Source organism: Salvelinus alpinus, chromosome 22 (assembly GCF_045679555.1).
Source record: "Salvelinus alpinus chromosome 22, SLU_Salpinus.1, whole genome shotgun sequence".
NCBI classification, from domain to species: domain Eukaryota; kingdom Metazoa; phylum Chordata; class Actinopteri; order Salmoniformes; family Salmonidae; genus Salvelinus; species Salvelinus alpinus.
This window is the reverse complement of record NC_092107.1, coordinates 28,035,591-28,052,284: the sequence shown is the minus strand read 5'-3', so window position 1 is coordinate 28,052,284 and position 16,694 is coordinate 28,035,591. Positions and strand designations below refer to the sequence as shown.

At 45.0% G+C, this 16,694-nt stretch overlaps 1 protein-coding gene across 10 annotated transcripts in view; it reads left to right on the top strand.

The window, feature by feature from the left end:
- Positions 1 to 16,694, top strand: part of myo18ab (myosin XVIIIA b) — a 170,922-nt gene that overhangs the window by 59,610 nt on the left and 94,618 nt on the right. For 2 of the 10 annotated variants that reach the window (XM_071359790.1, XM_071359791.1), the window contains exon 1: positions 14,414 to 14,625. The exons of 3 other annotated variants lie outside the window; for them this stretch is intronic. The gene's annotated coding sequence lies outside the window, so the exon portion shown is untranslated. Of the gene's footprint in view, positions 1 to 14,413; positions 14,626 to 16,694 lie in introns of those variants that run through there. 5 more of the 10 variants (XM_071359794.1, XM_071359793.1, XM_071359792.1 and 2 more) reach the window with 4 other exon arrangements.

Sequence of the window (16,694 nt, the reverse complement as noted above, 5' to 3'; positions counted from 1 at the left end):
AGCGTTAACTGACCTGGCCTATAGTCTAGCGTTAACTGACCTGGCCTATAGTCTAGCTGTAACTGACCTGACTTATAGCCTAGCTGTAACTGACCTGACCTGTAGTCTAGCTGTAACTGACCTGACCTATAGTCTAGCTGTAACTGACCTGGCCTATAGTCTAGCTGTAACTGACCTGGCCTATAGCCTATCTGTAACTGACCTGACCTATAGCCTAGCTGTAACTGACCTATATCCTAGCTGTAACTTACCTGACCTATAGCCTAGCTGTAACTGACCTGACCTATAGCCTAGCTGTAACTGACCTGGCCAATAGTCTAGTGTTAACTGACCTGACCTTTAGCTTAGCTGTAACTGACCTATAGCCTAGCTGTAACTGTCCTGACCTATTGTCTAGCTGTAACTGACCTATAGCCTAGCTGTAATTGGCCTGACCTATAGCCTAGCTGTAACTGACCTATAGCCTAGCTGTAATTGGCCTGACCTATAGCCTAGCTGTAACTGGCCTGACCTATAGCCTATCTGTAACTGATCTGACCTATAGCCTAGCTGTAACTGACCTATAGCCTAGCTGTAATTGGCCTGACCTATAGCCTAGCTGTAACTGACCTATAGCCTATCTGTAACTGGCCTGACCTATAGCCTAGCTGTAACTGGCCTGACCTATAGCCTATCTGTAACTGATCTGACTTATAGCCTATCTGTAACTGATCTGACCTATAGCCTAGCTGTAACTGACCTGGCCAATAGCCTAGCTGTAACTGACCTGACCTATAGCCTAGCTGTAACTGACCTGGCCAATAGTCTAGCGTTAACTGACCTGGCCTATAGTCTAGCTGTAACTGACCTGACCTATAGCCTAGCTGTAACTGACCTGGCCTATAGCCTATCTGTAAATGACCTGACCTATAGTCTAGCTGTAACTGACCTGGCCAATAGTCTAGCGTTTACTGACCTGGCCTATAGCCTAGCTCATTGGTCACTAACCTTTTCTGAGTCAAGATGCAAGACGAGATTTATCGCGCAGATATTTTTTAAAACATGACTTACAACCATAAGCCTATGCAACACTAACCAATTCAAAAACATTTATGTTGCAATGAGGTTTGTGCAGTAGGCTATAGGCCTAATTTGTTATCACTGCATATTGGCTCTGCTTGAATTGCCCTGACAATGTTGTTCTTCTCAGACCATTTTGAAATTATTTTAAAAAATGTAGGTATATGATCACACTTGTAATAGATACTTTGTTATATTACTTGTGAGACACAGCTGAGGGAGTGTGTATGTATATATACTGAACAAAAATATAAACGCAACATGCAACAATTTTAAATGATTTTGCTGAGTTAAACTTTATATAAGGAAATCAGTCAATTTAAATAAATTCATTAGGCCCAATTCTATGGATTTTGCGTGACTGGGCAGGGGCACAGCCATGGTTTGGCCTGGGAGGGCGCAAGGTGCACCTGTGTAATGATCATGCTGTTTAATCATCTTATTGATATGCCCCACCTGTCAGGTGGATGGATTATCTTGGCAAAGGAGAAATGCTCACTAACAGGGATTTAAACAAATTTGTACACAGATTAGCTTTTTGTGTGTATGTACAATTTCTGGGATCTTTTATTTCAGCTCATGAAACATTGGATCAACACTTTTTTTGCGTTTATATTTTTCTTCAGTATATATTTTTTTTTACTGGACTGAAGGCCTGCATCTGATGGTCAGTCTGAGGGGAGGGAGAGAGTAGCGTTGAGGCTGCTTCTCACCTGACTCACCGTCCTTCCGCTCTCCCTCCCTCCGCTGAGAAAAGGGGACACAGTCTTCCAGCTGATGGCGAAACTCAAGTCGCACTGCATTATTTCTGCCTCATGCACCAATTCATGTTGTTGCTCCTATGACCAGAGAAAGTTAAATATTCCTTGATATGAAAAAAGACACGCCGCTAATAATAACAACGGCAGTTTATCGGAACACTTTGCTGTAGTCATTCATTACAGCTGTAGTGCTGGTTGTAGTGTGAGTGGAAGTAGGGAGATCACACACTTTATGGCTTATAACAGTGTTGAACGAAGTGTTGACCATGCTGAGTAACAACTTAACATGAACTTACTCACAAAAACAGCAGCTCTTTGCTGTATTCGTTGAGTCTCCCTCTAGTCATGGTTTTAAGTTTTGAAATCTCATAGTATCAACTTTGCTGTGCGTTCGAGGCTTCTTTTTACAGTCTACGCCTATGGCTGGAGGAAACTTGTGCAGACACGGTGATCTGAGCTATCTGGTTGGCCAGCGGTAGGCCTATAGGTGCTCTTGATTTGCTCTGGGCCTGCCAGGTAGAGGGAGTTCTACCGTCAGACACATGAAATGGTTCAACATGGGAACACTGCCTTCCCGGAGCTAGGACTGCTGAATCGAGTGCACCTACCGCCAACAGCGCGAAACAAATACAACAAAACAGTCTTTTTTTTTACAGAAATGTTTGGTGATCGACTAGGAATACCTTAGAGATCGACCAGCTGACCAAACCATGTGAAGTGAGATTTATCTCCAACTGAGGAGCACTGGTCAGCAGAGCTTTGTCTTTAACTGTGGGTGTCCTAGACTGCCTGTTTTGTACTATTCTCCTAGACTAGAGGGCAGTATAATACCATAGGCTACTTTACTTACTGAACAATATATTCTTTGTCTTGACTGGGTGTCCCAGACAGCCATTACCAGTTTTAAAAGAATATAGCCCATGGTTGTATATCAAACAAAAGAAGTAGAGGGTTAAATGGTGTTAAATGTTAATTGAGGGTTAAATGCCAAGGCTGTGTAATGGCATGATTGATGTGTGTTTTGACAGGTTGACTTGCCTTTGCCCTCTCTGGCACTTCCTGCTCTGATCAGGCAGGCTTTGTGTGTTCACTCTGGCGGGCAAAGAGCCTTGTTGTGTGCTTGTCCAGCCTCCTCATGTGGGGAGAGGATTGGGACTTGTGTGTGTGTGAGAGAGAGTGGAGACATGGCGAGTGGAGCCCGGTCAGGCGTGGTCTCTCTCCACGCGGCACCACGCAACGAAGTTTCACCAGACGTCTGTTTGCCTGTCTGTTTGCCTGTCTGTTTGCCTGTCTGTTTGCCTGTCTGTTTGCCTGTCTGTTTGCCTGTCTGCCTGCCTGTCTGTTTGCCTGCCTGCCTGCCTGTCTGTTTGCCTGTCTGTTTGCCTGTCTGTTTGCCTGTCTGTTTGCCTGTTTGCATAACCATTGCACATACATAGGGCCCTGTGTGAAAGTATTTGGGCTCAGCTCTAATGCAGTGTACTCCTATGAGTTAGTGGTGCTGATGTACAGTACATACTTTCTAATGGACTCACTGTCATGTGGATTTGAGGCACGTTGGTGCTCTTAACATGAACAGGGAAATGTACAAAGTCATCAACTGTGTTTATGATAGTAAGGGCACAGACTGCTCAATACATTGGACTGCCATTAGGTTTTCTGTTCGCTTCAGCACTTGTCTTATATGGGATTGGAAATGTGGGCATTTTATCTGTTTCTCCATAGCCACTTGTGTTCATTACAGTAGGTCAAAACAAGGTCAGATTGGTGGCACTTACAGCTACGTAGGGGCTGTGTGGGGATAGGCTACAGTACCTGGAATAGATGCCAGGTACGCATCACACATTCTCTCTCAAATTCTCTGACACATACACACACTCTAAATCTCTCTCTACCCTTCTTCTCCTTTATCTCTGATGTCATTCTGAACTTTGGAATCAGAAGTTAAATCTATGAAACCCAGACAGTCAGTGACTGTGTCCTACAAGACCGCTACAAGACCATGGTGCTTGCCTACGGAGCTGTGAGGGGAACGGCACCTCCGTACCTTCAGGCTCTGATCAGGCCCTACACCCAAACAAGGGCACTGCGTTCATCCACCTCTGGCCTGCTCGCCTCCCTACCTCTGAGGAAGTACAGTTCCCGCTCAGCCCAGTCAAAACTGTTCGCTGCTCTGGCACCCCAATGGTGGAACAAACTCCCTCACGACGCCAGGTCAGCGGAGTCAATCACCACCTTCCGGAGACACCTGAAACCCCACCTCTTTAAGGAATACCTAGGATAGGATAAAGTAATCCTTCTAACCCCCCCCCCCTTAAAAGAGTTAGATGCACTATTGTAAAGTGGTTGTTCCACTGGATATCATAAGGTGAATGCACCAATTTGTAAGTCGCTCTGGATAAGAGCGTCTGCTAAATGACTTAAATGTAAATGTAAATGTAATGTGTGTCTCCTCCCAGTTCAAGACATGCTATCAGTCTGTGTTAGCCACGCCAGGGATGTGTACTGTACACTGCAGTGCTGCTAAGAATAGATTGTCCTCTGAGGCCCAGAGAGGAGAGGACCCAGAAGCTGTCTGTGTGTACACAGGATGTTTCTCTTAATGAGGACCTCCCTCCTAATATGACTATGAGCAGGGTTCACACAAAGTGCTTGAGGTGCTTATACAGTACTTGAATTTGGCACTCTGAAAGTACTGGAATACCTTGAAAATCAGACATTATTTCAAGTTGGTACTTGAAAAGTACTTGAATTAAAATGAGAGGAGAACAGAAAATGATCAAATATGTTAAAATGAAAAATATTAGAAAAATGTATTGATTTTGAGAATTAATTTCCAGGCAGACTACAGAGTTTTATTTCCTCATGTGTTTCATGCTGTGGTTGCCAGGCGAGCTCACTCATTCCACCCACACTGCCACTCAGCCGAGCAGGTACAAAACTGACTGATTAGGCGCCACCAAACGTCACATCGATAGCTAAAATGCCTGGCAAATGTAGATTGAAACCTGCCTGGCAGGATATTGATGTTTATGAATGGGTTTTGCCAGACACAACCAGGGATGTAGTGGAGGGTAAATGCCGTTTACGTATCTTTTTAATTGTGAAACAATGTTTACTCACCTTTTTATTTTGTAAATTATTGTTTACCCACTTATTGCATCCCCAGTGTTGATCAACGCTCAGAAGGCTTCTTTTTAAAATTTGTATTATTATTTTATTTTTTGCTTTTGCCCTTTTTCTCCCCAATTTCGTGATATCCAATTGGTAGTTAGTCTTGTCCCATCGCTGCAACTTCCGTACGGACTCGGGAGAGGCGAAGGTCGAGAGCCACGAGTCCTCTGAAACACGACCATGCTTCTTGACACAGTGCTCACTTAACCTGGAAACCAGCCATAACAATGTGCTGGAGGAAACACCATCCAGCTAGCAACCGAAGTCAGCTTGCAGGCGCCCGGCCCGCCACTTGGAGTTGCTAGAGCGCAATGGGGCAAGGACATCCTATCTGGCCAAACCCTCCCCTAACCCAGATGACGCTGGGTCAATTGTGCTCTGCCTCATGGGTCTCCTGGTCACGGCCGGCTGTGACACAGCCTGGGATCAAACCCGGGTCTGTAATGACGTCTCAAGAAGGGAGGCCCTTCAGAAGGCTTCTTGATCTGAGTTCTAATCTTGCCTACCTCTGCGAACAACTGGACTCATGAATGATTCATGTGTGCTCATTATGTTCGCCTGTTCGCCTATTCCCCTGGATTTGTCGTGTTAGCAGCGCATTCATTCACCACTCTGTCCAACAGGAAACTCCGCCCACGACATAGGCCGAGAGGTGAAACAAACTACCTCAGCCCAGACTTACAGTGGCAAGTAGCAGAGATGCTGCTGACAGTGGGAATTATTTTAAGATCCCTTCACTCCTGCAGTGTCAACAGACATCCCCCAAACAAACCCCCCCTGACTCTCGGAGAATGAGTGTACAACTGGTAATAGTCGCTGATATTTCAGTTAGATATAGCTCAAGGGCTCTGGCTGTTAGCCAGGTAGCTAGCTATAACTAGCTGGCTAGAAGTATGAAGTTACATGCTAACGTTGAACGGAGCCTGATCTTAGCAGGAGCAGTTGACTGAAATTAAGCTAGCTATAATCAAAAGATGGGCTACTATAAGTTCTCATAAACAAAATACTTTTTATTTATAGAGAGTAGTGAGATAGACAGTGGTGAGTCAGGCTGCAATGAAGGAGGCAAAGGAGATACACAGAGAGAGGAAGCATTGAAGCAAGCAGGGAGAGAGGGTAGTAGTACAATGGTTCCCAAACTTGGGGTCCGGGACCCATGTGGGGTCCCCTAAAATGTCTTTAATCTTATCAAACACATTAATAACTTGTTTCTTTTCAAATGGGTGTAGAATACAGCATTCTAGAGACAACTAAGGGCCTTTTACACTGTCAGAATTCACTTTCATGTCATTATGTGTTGGGACAGCCTGTTGGACCCAAATATTGGTGAAATACAGTATAAAGACAATTTAAATATAAAGACAATTTAATATAATGTACACTGGACAACAATATACATGCAACATGCAACAATTTCAAATATTTTACTGAGTTACAGTTCATATAAGGAAATCAGTCAACATCATCAGTCCTGACTTACCACTCATGTATGTAGTAAATAAGTAGTGAAACACATATTATTGAGTAGAACTTGTAAGGTAGTGATGAATAGTAAGTTAGTTGTTTTTTTCATGAGGTTGCGACGATATATACTGTTGGTCACGATATATCTGTTGGCGACTAGAAACAATTGTTTAATAGGAACTATTTGAAATTGATGGTCCTTGAAAATAAATATTAGTGCTTGAAAAAGTACTTGAAAGTCCTTGAATTTGACTTGCCACTGTCTGTATGAGCCCTGTGTGAGATGGAGAGACTGAGGAATGGGGAGGGGGGGTTCTTTGCTAAGCTAAAGGCCCCATACATTAGCTAAACAAGCAGCCCTAGCCAGAGTGGGCTTCAAGAGCCAGTAGTTACCTTCTCCTCCAGGCTGGTATCATTACAACCTAGGTGCCTTACAGGGAGGGGATGAACAAGAAAGGATGCTCTATTGTCTTGGCTGACTAGCTGACAGATAGTGAGTTCTATTGTGAACATACTGTACCGTCATGGTCTCCATGAGGACTGTTCAAGACAGATTTGGTGTGTGTACGTGCAGTCCCATGTGGCTCAGTTGGTAGAGCATGGCGCTTGCAACACTAGGGTTGTGGGTTTGATTCCCATGGGGGGACCAGTATGAACTCACTACTGTAAGTCGCTCTGAATAAGAGCATCTGCAAATGACTAAACATGTAAAATGTGTTTGTACTGAGGAAATGGTTTTCCTCTGAATACTGTAACGGGTATTATTGTGCCTTATTAACTACCGTATTGGCTGTGGCTATTCTTTCTATGAGTCAGTGTTTTGGGAGTGTTTAAAGACAAAAAACAAAACCTGAAACAAACAACAGCGTGTGTTAGTGGGCTTATGCATACTTTGTGTGTATGTCTCTTTTTCTGATGTAATGTTTAAGACGAGTTATGTGTGTGATGATAGAGGATTTGGGCTAGAGGTGATGTGTAATGACTGGCCGATGTATTGTCTGTTAAGGTATACCGGTATGGATCCACATAACGGTATGGATCATTACAATCCCGTCTATAACGATATGTTGATACAGTGCTAAATCAAAGTTCTACAAATTGGACTACTTCACTTTCAGTTTTGTTCTAGTTTGGTTGAGTATAAAACAATTAGAATGCAGAAATCCTATTAAAACCACTTAGAATTAATTTGTTGCCATCCTCGGGTCATGAACTACTCATAAAACAGATTTAAAACATATTATTCAGAAATATAAAATACTGTAAAATACCGCCATACAGTAAAAAATAAGAAAACTATTGTGATATGATATTTTGTCCATATGGCACAGCCCTCAGTTGTACTAGGCTGTGAATGATGGTTGCCATGTAGAGGCTGGCAAGGACATGTCTGATGACAGACAACTGGCTTAATCACTGGGTTTCTCCCTCAGGGAACATCAGTCATAGTTAGCAGCCAGGGATGTATACTCGTCCTGTGTTATTATGTTATTATGACCATGTTACACAACTGACCTACAGTGTTGGAAGACTACACATATTGTGAAGATACAATCTTCTATTACAGTTTAACCAAAAACAATCCTCAAAATGAATGCGAGATATTATCCTGTTTGAGTCAGTGGCATTGATGACTACAGCTCTGAGGCTAGAAGTAATCAATGTGTTTAGAAGCAATGACCTCGCTGCCATAACATGTTCACTATATGAACAGGGAGAGTGCTTGGCACTGATTTGAGAGGGCTGATTCCTCAATGACTTGTGATATTCCCCTAATACCCTTCCTAGATAGGATAGCTTCTCCTGTCAACAGGCCTGGGCAGCAGATGGTCACAGTATTACAGAAGCACTCACATCCTGGTTCATACACACCAATCAACCTGGAAGACTAGGGATAAGGGAGGAAATCTGTGTGTGTGTGTGTGTGTGTGTGTGTGTGTGTGTGTGTGTTACCAGAGCATGGGTCAATTCATTTTACATTCCTGTCAATTGAATTGGGCGACATGGAATTCGTCCGGAGGGGGGACCGACTGATTCAATCTCTGAATTGACAGGAATTTTAATCAAATGTAACCCAGATTTAGTGTTTTCAATGAAAACATGTTGCGAAATGTAGGGCATTGTTTCCACTGTGGGTACTGTGAATATTGTGTTGAATACCATGCAGTTGAGTGTAGAGGGAGTTGGGCATTCTGTGTGCGCGTCAGAGGCAGCATGTTATTCCTGTTCTTCCCTGCTGACAAACTCATACCTTACATTCCTCTTGGATCCTACTGTTTGCCATTTGTACAGAGGGATGGGAGCGCCGTCACACACAGCATCCAACAGACACACTTCCCGGCCTGCTCTGTCTCTCTTATCATCGGTGTTCTTTGGAACAACTTCTAGTTACTGTTACAATGATCATGTCATGAAATCAGATATGTCTATCTGTACTATACTGTACCACTGATCTATAAGGTTATTATGCATTAATACAAGCATTATACACAGCAGACAAGTAGACACAAACACACACACACACACACACTGCATGTACATTTTGCACACATGTAGTAGCGAGCATGCATGTTACCACACACTAACTCAGTTACATCACTGTATTACCATGCTCCACATTCTAAAATCAGCCTTGTGCAGCAGTTCCCACCCTTCATCCAACCACACCTCTCTGGCCAGCTTCTAGAACCACTCTCCCTCAGCACTGCAGGCTACGCCTGTCCAGTATACAGTTCAACACTCATCTGCCCAGATTCCCCTCAGCTCACTCTGCACACAGCTAACTGGATTACAGCCTAGCCTTGTGTCTTACTGTTACTAAGCTTTTGTGGCGCATTTGACTTGGATTTTTGTCAGTTTGTTTTTCGATTGGTGAAAAATTAGCTCTTTGTCTTTGTGGTGCTGCTCTGTCACACAACGTACAGGCTGGTTTATATTTAGTGTTCTTACTCCCCCTAGTGGCTATGTGAGGGAGGTGAATACATTTACAAGGCCTTGAATAGGAAGTGTTGCCCTCTACTGGTGTTTAGTGATATCACTTAGAGAATAGTATTATATTGAGAAATAGTTCAGATATCATATTAAGTGGCACGAGGGCTTGTTTTTTTTTACCAGGGTGTGAGTAGATAATAACATTGATTTATGTGCCTTTAGGATTGTATCAATATGGTTTTCTGTGCCTCTTCCCTTAGTGACACTGCACCACTGTTTGTTTACTTGTTGACTGTTTATTACAGTTCCCCTCATCAAGAGAGAGATAGAGAATGTGTGAGGATTGAAGCCTAATGTTGTACTCAGTGTGCACTACAGCATGCTTCCTCCCTGGTATGAGAGTGAGGGAGGCACCAAGCCCCGTGTCATTTCCTGTGCCCCATGTCATAGCGCTTCTGGTTTTCTCCTCTGTTTCCCCTGCTTTTCCACATTTCGTTCTTCCACTCCCAGCCTCACACAGACCTGCACACAGGAGAAAGGACTTCCCTCAATATCAAAACACACATGCACCTTTATTATTTATTTAACCTTTATTTTAGTAGTGTACCTTCAGGTATGTAGTACACACGCTCACAGTAGACTGTCTAAAAACAACAAAACACTTTATTACACTACCATTATCAGACATCCATCACTCCTCATATTCACAACAGAGATTTGACACACACACACACACACACACACACACTGACGGACTTCACAGGGGTCCCCACGGAGCAGCTGAGGAGACAGCAACTTCCATGAGAGAAAGGGAACGAGAGTGAGAAAGAGAGAGAAAGAGGGAGAGAGAGAGGGCTGCTAGTTGGCCTGAATTCTTGGGGGTAGGGTGGGGGGCTAGCCAGGGAACCAGGGGAGGCATTAGTGGCAGCAGTGTTGGTTCTGGTGGGCTATTTGTAGCTTCCTGGACCCTGGTATCGTGACAGCTGTCCCCTCCTTGTCTCGCTTAGAATAGTCAGCCTATCAGGGGGCTCCTCTCCCCAGCCTGTTCCCTGTGTGACGTGACGTGAGTCCGCCGGCTATCTCAGGTCTTTCTCACACATTACTAACTCTAGGTTGAACTCCCGTTACCGCCAACGCCGTTTTAAGGGCGTATTTCGGTCAGGGAAGGATTGGATCTACCAAACCTAACTACACTATTCACCTTCACAGAGGCCAGCAGGTAAAGGAGGAGCTGTGGTTCCAGGATTGTTGGGGGAAAGGGAGAGGCCTTCTGTGGAGGAATCTGTGGACTGTGTGAGCCGTCTCTGCCAGGGGCCTGGCTGGTAACACAATCTTTAGGGCTGACAGTGAGGGGGGCTCGCTATTTCTCACTGCAACTGAGCTCATGCTCAGCTAAGGGGAGCCATTTTGGCTCTGGAGATGCTAGCTAGCTATGCTAACAGCCTGTTGCCTGAGCCTTGGTGTAATGTCATTTGGTTTGATCTGTGTGCTTTTGCATATGTGCCAGTAGAATAGTGTAATAATATAAGTGAAAGGAGTGTGTCTGCCAGGAAGGCTGTGATGGTAGCTGTCTGGAACTGACTGTTATAGGCAGATTGGGCAGAAGTTGAATGGAGCCTTTGTGTCTTTGACTCTCGCCTCTGTTGGAAAAGTCACGTTAACTGTTCATTGTGTGTTGGTATAGTGAGCTATGCTATTAGCAATGCTGACCCACGGTCTTTTGTGGAAATTCCAGATTCATTTTTTGTGCGTTTCCTCATCTAGCCTACTGTTTTGACCAACATGCTGCCTAACGTTTGCCTTTCTGTAAGTTTGGATGTGGAAAATGGATCTGCTATCCTGTGATTCCCTGTGTAGGGCACTTTCCCTTTTCTGTTGTATGGGGACCAGCCTGACCCCAGCCTATAGTACAATGTGGATCTGAGATGCCAAAAGAGTGTGTGCTGTTTCCTCTGTCAACACCAACTGGCTGCCCTAACTCTCTCAGTGGACAAGTGATTGCGCAAGATCAGTGTTGGTTGTAGACACCTGAGATGACTGTCCTTCCTTGTCATATCAATTCAAACCACATTTCCAAAAAGCTTTGTACATCTTTGCTTTTAATGTCAGCAGAGTCAGTCAGAAACAGTTGTCATGTTTCACAGTGACAATTTTTTATTTTATTTTTTACCTTATTTTACCAGGTAAGTTGACTGAGAACACATTCTCATTTACTGCAACAACCTGGGGAAGAGTTACAGGGGAGAGGGGATGAATGAGCAAATTGTAAGCTGGGGATGATTAGGTGACTGTGATGGAATGAAGGGCAGATTGGGAATTTAGCCAGGACACCAGGGTTAACACCCCTATTCTTACAGTAAGTGCAATGGGATCTTTAATGACCACAGAGAGCCAGGACACCCATTTAACATATCTTCCAAAAGACAGCACCCTACACAGGGCAATGTCCCCAATCTCTGCCCTGGGCATTGGAATATTTTTTAAATATTTTTTAGACCAGAGGAAAGAATGCCTCCTACTGGCCCTCCAACACCACTTCCAGCAGCATCTGGTCTCCCATCTAGGGACTGACCAGGACCGACACTGCTTAGCTTCAGAAGCAAGCCAGCAGTGGGATGGTAATAGACATTAAAGTCTGTTCCTCAGCTTTCATTATCTCTGGGCATAGGCCTATCTCTTTACTGCATTGTTTCAGTATTGTCAATACGGCTTTGTTCTGTGGTTATTAGCTACGTCCACTGGTGTTCTCCCAAAACAGTGGCTGAGTCACATTTTCCAGAGTGTCAGTCACCATGCTATATCCGGTTTAGATCAAATACAATTTTATTGGTCTTTGTCTGTGTGTGTAAACAGTGTTTATATGTATGCACAGTTGTGTGTGTGTGTGTGTGTGTGTGTGTGTTCAGAGGGAACCAGAGAGTCAACCTGGCTATCCAACCTGATGTTGGCCTCTGAGGCGTTATGCCCACATGGCTCCTCCTAAAAAAGCCCTGTCCTGTCTCCCTGGCCCTTGCCTGGCCGAGCCTGCCCAGTGTCCACAGATAAGCAGCAGAACTCAACAACCCCCCTGTTATAGACACATTAGAGCCTGTGGTGGGAGAGCCGGAGCCAGTCTTCAGACTGACTGACCCCGACTAAAGCTCTCTGTTCTGGGGGGGAAATATCCCAAAGGTCATGTGTAGGTTTTGCTGTAATGGTGTTCTGTTTGTTTTTTACTGTCATGAGGTCAACATTTCCACAAATCACTTGTCAATCATAACTGAATGGTTGAGTCTTGGTTCTGTGTACAGTATGTTCATGTATGTAGCTATGTATGTTTGTGTATCTTTAGGAGAACCCTTATCCCTCTGTTGTCCCTCCCCCTCTCCTCTTTCTTTTCTTTGCACACTAGACTTGTTCACCTCACTTCCTGCGACACGTGGTCCTTCCACTATCCCACTGGTTGCGGCCCCTAGAGTGAAGAACCAGTGATTTTGTCCTCTATTGTAAAGATCTACCCTTCCATCCATCTGTCTGTCCGTCTGTCCAGCTCTTCTCTCCATTCCTGCTCTCCCCCTTGTCACCCCTCATCCGGCACAGCTCATGACATCAGCGCAGTCAACATGGCCTTCTCATCACGCTTTTCCTTCTGGGAGCAAAAGGGAAGTCCTGTTCAGTTTTCCTCACAGCACGTTGGTGTGGGGACATGGGGTGGGTTACGTTGGTGTGGGGACATGTGGTGGGTTACGTTGATGTGGGGACATGGGATGGGTTACGTTGTTGTGGGGACATGGGGTGGGTTACGTTGGTGTGGGGACATGGGGTGGGTTACGTTGTTGTGGGGACATGGGGTGGGTTACGTTGATGTGGGGACATGGGGTGGGTTACGTTGTTGTGGGGACATGTGGTGGGTTACGTTGGTGTGGGGACATGGGGTGGGTTACGTTGGTGTGGGGACATGGGGTGGGTTACGTTGATGTGGGGACATGGGATGGGTTACGTTGTTGTGGGGACATGGGGTGGGTTACGTTGGTGTGGGGACATGGGGTGGGTTACGTTGGTGTGGGGACATGTGGTGGGTTAAGTTGGTGTGGGGACATGGGGTGGGTTACGTTGGTGTGGGGACATGGGGTGGGTTACGTTGATGTGGGGACATGGGGTGGGTTACGTTGATGTGGGGACATGGGGTGGGTTACGTTGTTGTGGGGACATGTGGTGGGTTACGTTGGTGTGGGGACATGGGGTGGGTTACGTTGGTGTGGGGACATGTGGTGGGTTACGTTGATGTGGGGACATGGGGTGGGTTACGTTGTTGTGGGGACATGTGGTGGGTTACGTTGTTGTGGGGACATGTGGTGGGTTACGTTGGTGTGGGGACATGGGGTGGGTTACGTTGGTGTGGGGACATGGGGTGGGTTACGTTGATGTGGGGACATGGGGTGGGTTACGTTGGTGTGGGGACATGCGGTGGGTTACGTTGGTGTCTGGGCCTAGTGAAATGTCTGCCCTGCATGTATCACACCTCCACTAAGCGTCCATTTTGGGGCTTGAGAGTGTCACGTCGTTGAAAGCTTGCGGTCTGACAGCCATGCCTCTGCTGTGGTTTTTTGATGGTGTGCTAAAAGTAACCGTTGTCATCATATGCATGATCCAATGTCAGTGTTTGACTCACCATGGAAAACCTTGACTGGAGTAATTTGCTTTGGCAAAATGACGAGCTCCGTGATATCGCTTCAAATACTTTATTCTAGGGGAGCTCTGACTGCCAAGCTGGCTTTTGATTTTATTTTGTTTGACTCCCATTTTGTTTGACCATCACAACACATCCTGTAGCTCCACAGTAAACTGACGCGTCCCCAAACTGTTACCCAAAATAATAGATCATAGTGGTAAATACATCAAAATAAACCCAAAGCCTTTTTAAGCAGGCCTTGTAGTTCTCATGTGTCACTATTACATAAAAACTGGACAAATTAATTTGGCTACAGCTTAGTGTCTGTGAATAATATTAACTTTCACTTTTAAAAGGACACCATGTGGTGTGTGGTAGATAGCTCTTCCACATAGTGTACATCCAGGTTTGCAGCATGGTGTGTGTTTTGCATGTTGTGCAGTGAGTGGAGTGTTTCCTGCAAGTACCCCTGGCAAGTGACCACTACTTCTAAGCGTCGTAGGTTTTGACCTCACTTCCTTGTCTTACCAAACCCTTTAGGTCAAAGAAGAGGTCAGACCACCAGGCTCCAAGATATCAAATCAGGGTGTAAGTTGACTGCTATTGTTCTCATGTTGTGAAGCTTTAGAGCAGGGCTATTCAATTCCGGTCCTGGAGGGCCGAAACACTTTTCATCCTCTCTTTCTAACCATGGATTGATTAAGACCTGGGACAACAGGTGAGTGCAATTAACTACCAAGTAGAAACAAAGAACAGAAGTGTTTTGGCCCTCCAGGACCGGAATTGAAATAGCCCTGCTGTAGGCTTAATCAGGAATCTGAGAGTATGTGACTAAAGGGATCATAGGTTTCTGGGGATTGTCCATTATGGTATCCTTACATCTGAGGAGAGGAAGGCACATCAGACTATTGAGATGTGCCTGTCACATCACTGGTCTTTTACCTGGAGGTTTGTCAGCAACACTGTGCTTCAACAAACTGAGACATTGGAACCAGACACACCTTGGTAGCTCCTGACACCAGACAAGTCTTTCTCGCCACGATAGGAGACAGTTACTAACAAGCCGATGTGAAAAGAGGCACAACGTGGAAGATTGTAGTTATTTTTCTATTCTGGATGTAATGTCGCAGACAGTTACACTTTTTAATTTCAGAACAAACCGGGATCAGTGCTGTGTGCATTGTCTGTAATTGCTTTGTAAATAGTATAATACCTTCTTTTCAAATTACATAGTTTTTTCCTGAATAATCTGTAGCCTCGATGTGTAAATTGCAGCCATATCTCAATGTAGCCTAAAGATTAACAGACAGGCAGTTTATGAGGGCCGCGTGGCGATATAATATGCAACACACGCAACAAATATGAAAGATATTCAGCAACTCTTGGGGGACAATACTTTATTATTAAAACCAACGTGTTTCTGACAGCCTGATTAAGGCTATTGGTTTTGATAAAAAATAAGTATGTTTCTTGTCAACTTTTATTGTCCCTCAAGAGTTTATGAATATATTCCACATTTCCAGTTTTCTCTACTATTGGAGCTTAGTTAGATGGAGAACCACAGTTGACCTTTTCCCTCTCAGTCTGGGAGCTCACACAGTGTTTTTTAACACTTACTCTGTAGCAGTGCAGACAGGGAGAGAGACAGAAGAACAGTAGAGAGAAAGCAGGGAACCAGGCCTTCATCACCAGCCTGCCGGTATCCCACAGGCTGCATTCCCAGCATTCAGCCTCCTGTCTGTGGGGAACCACAGCTAAGCCCCCCTGGTACCATGGAGCCATTTCAGGTACTATAGCGACTGGAGCATAGGAGGAGGGGAAGATGAAACACTAAAGCAGGTTATTATTGCATTCAAGTGTTGTTGACCTTCATAAGTGTCGGTTAGCCATTTAGGTGGAGGTAGGCTCTGTCTGTGGAAGGCAGTGCAGTGTGTTGGGTTATCATAAGGCCTGTAGGACGGCAGGGATATTCAAGCATGAAATACTAGGGGAGAGATAAGAATGAGTGTCATTGGCACGGTGCTCAGTAGCGTGGAGAGTGAGGTCAGGACGGACAGTGTGTTAGTGTGTGATATGCAGCTGGGAGAAGGATTCAGCACAGGTGTGTGTGTGTGTTTGAGTGATATAGCAGGATTTTCTTGCAGCTGAGCGAAGGTGCTGTGTGTGTGTGTGTGTGTGTGTGTGTGTGTGTGTGTGTGTGTGTGTGTGTGTGTGTGTGTGTGTGTGTGTGTGTGTGTGTGTGTGTGTGTGTGTGTGTGTGTGTGTGTGTGTGTGTGTGTGTGTGTGTGTGTGTGTGTCATTAGATCTGCTATTAGAAGCGAGGTGCTGCAGTGCAGAAAGGAGGCCAAGTCAGCACCCATAGACACCTCTGCTATCTCAGTCTGAAACCCCCACCCTCCACCTCTCGTATCAACCCACCCTGTTCTATTTCAGAACCTGGGCAGGCATGTGGCAGTTGGGTGAGCATAACAGCACGCTTGTCCAGGAAAGCAAACAGGACCTGTGATCCCTTTGGTCAACCATACATACAGTATCAGACGATCCAGACAAACACATGGCTGCTCAGATTAAGTTTTTGGTTTAGTAACCAAAGTGGAGTTTGCATATGCTTTAAGATAAACTGTGTGAGTTTACTTTAAGTCTGTTCTAGTTTCTCA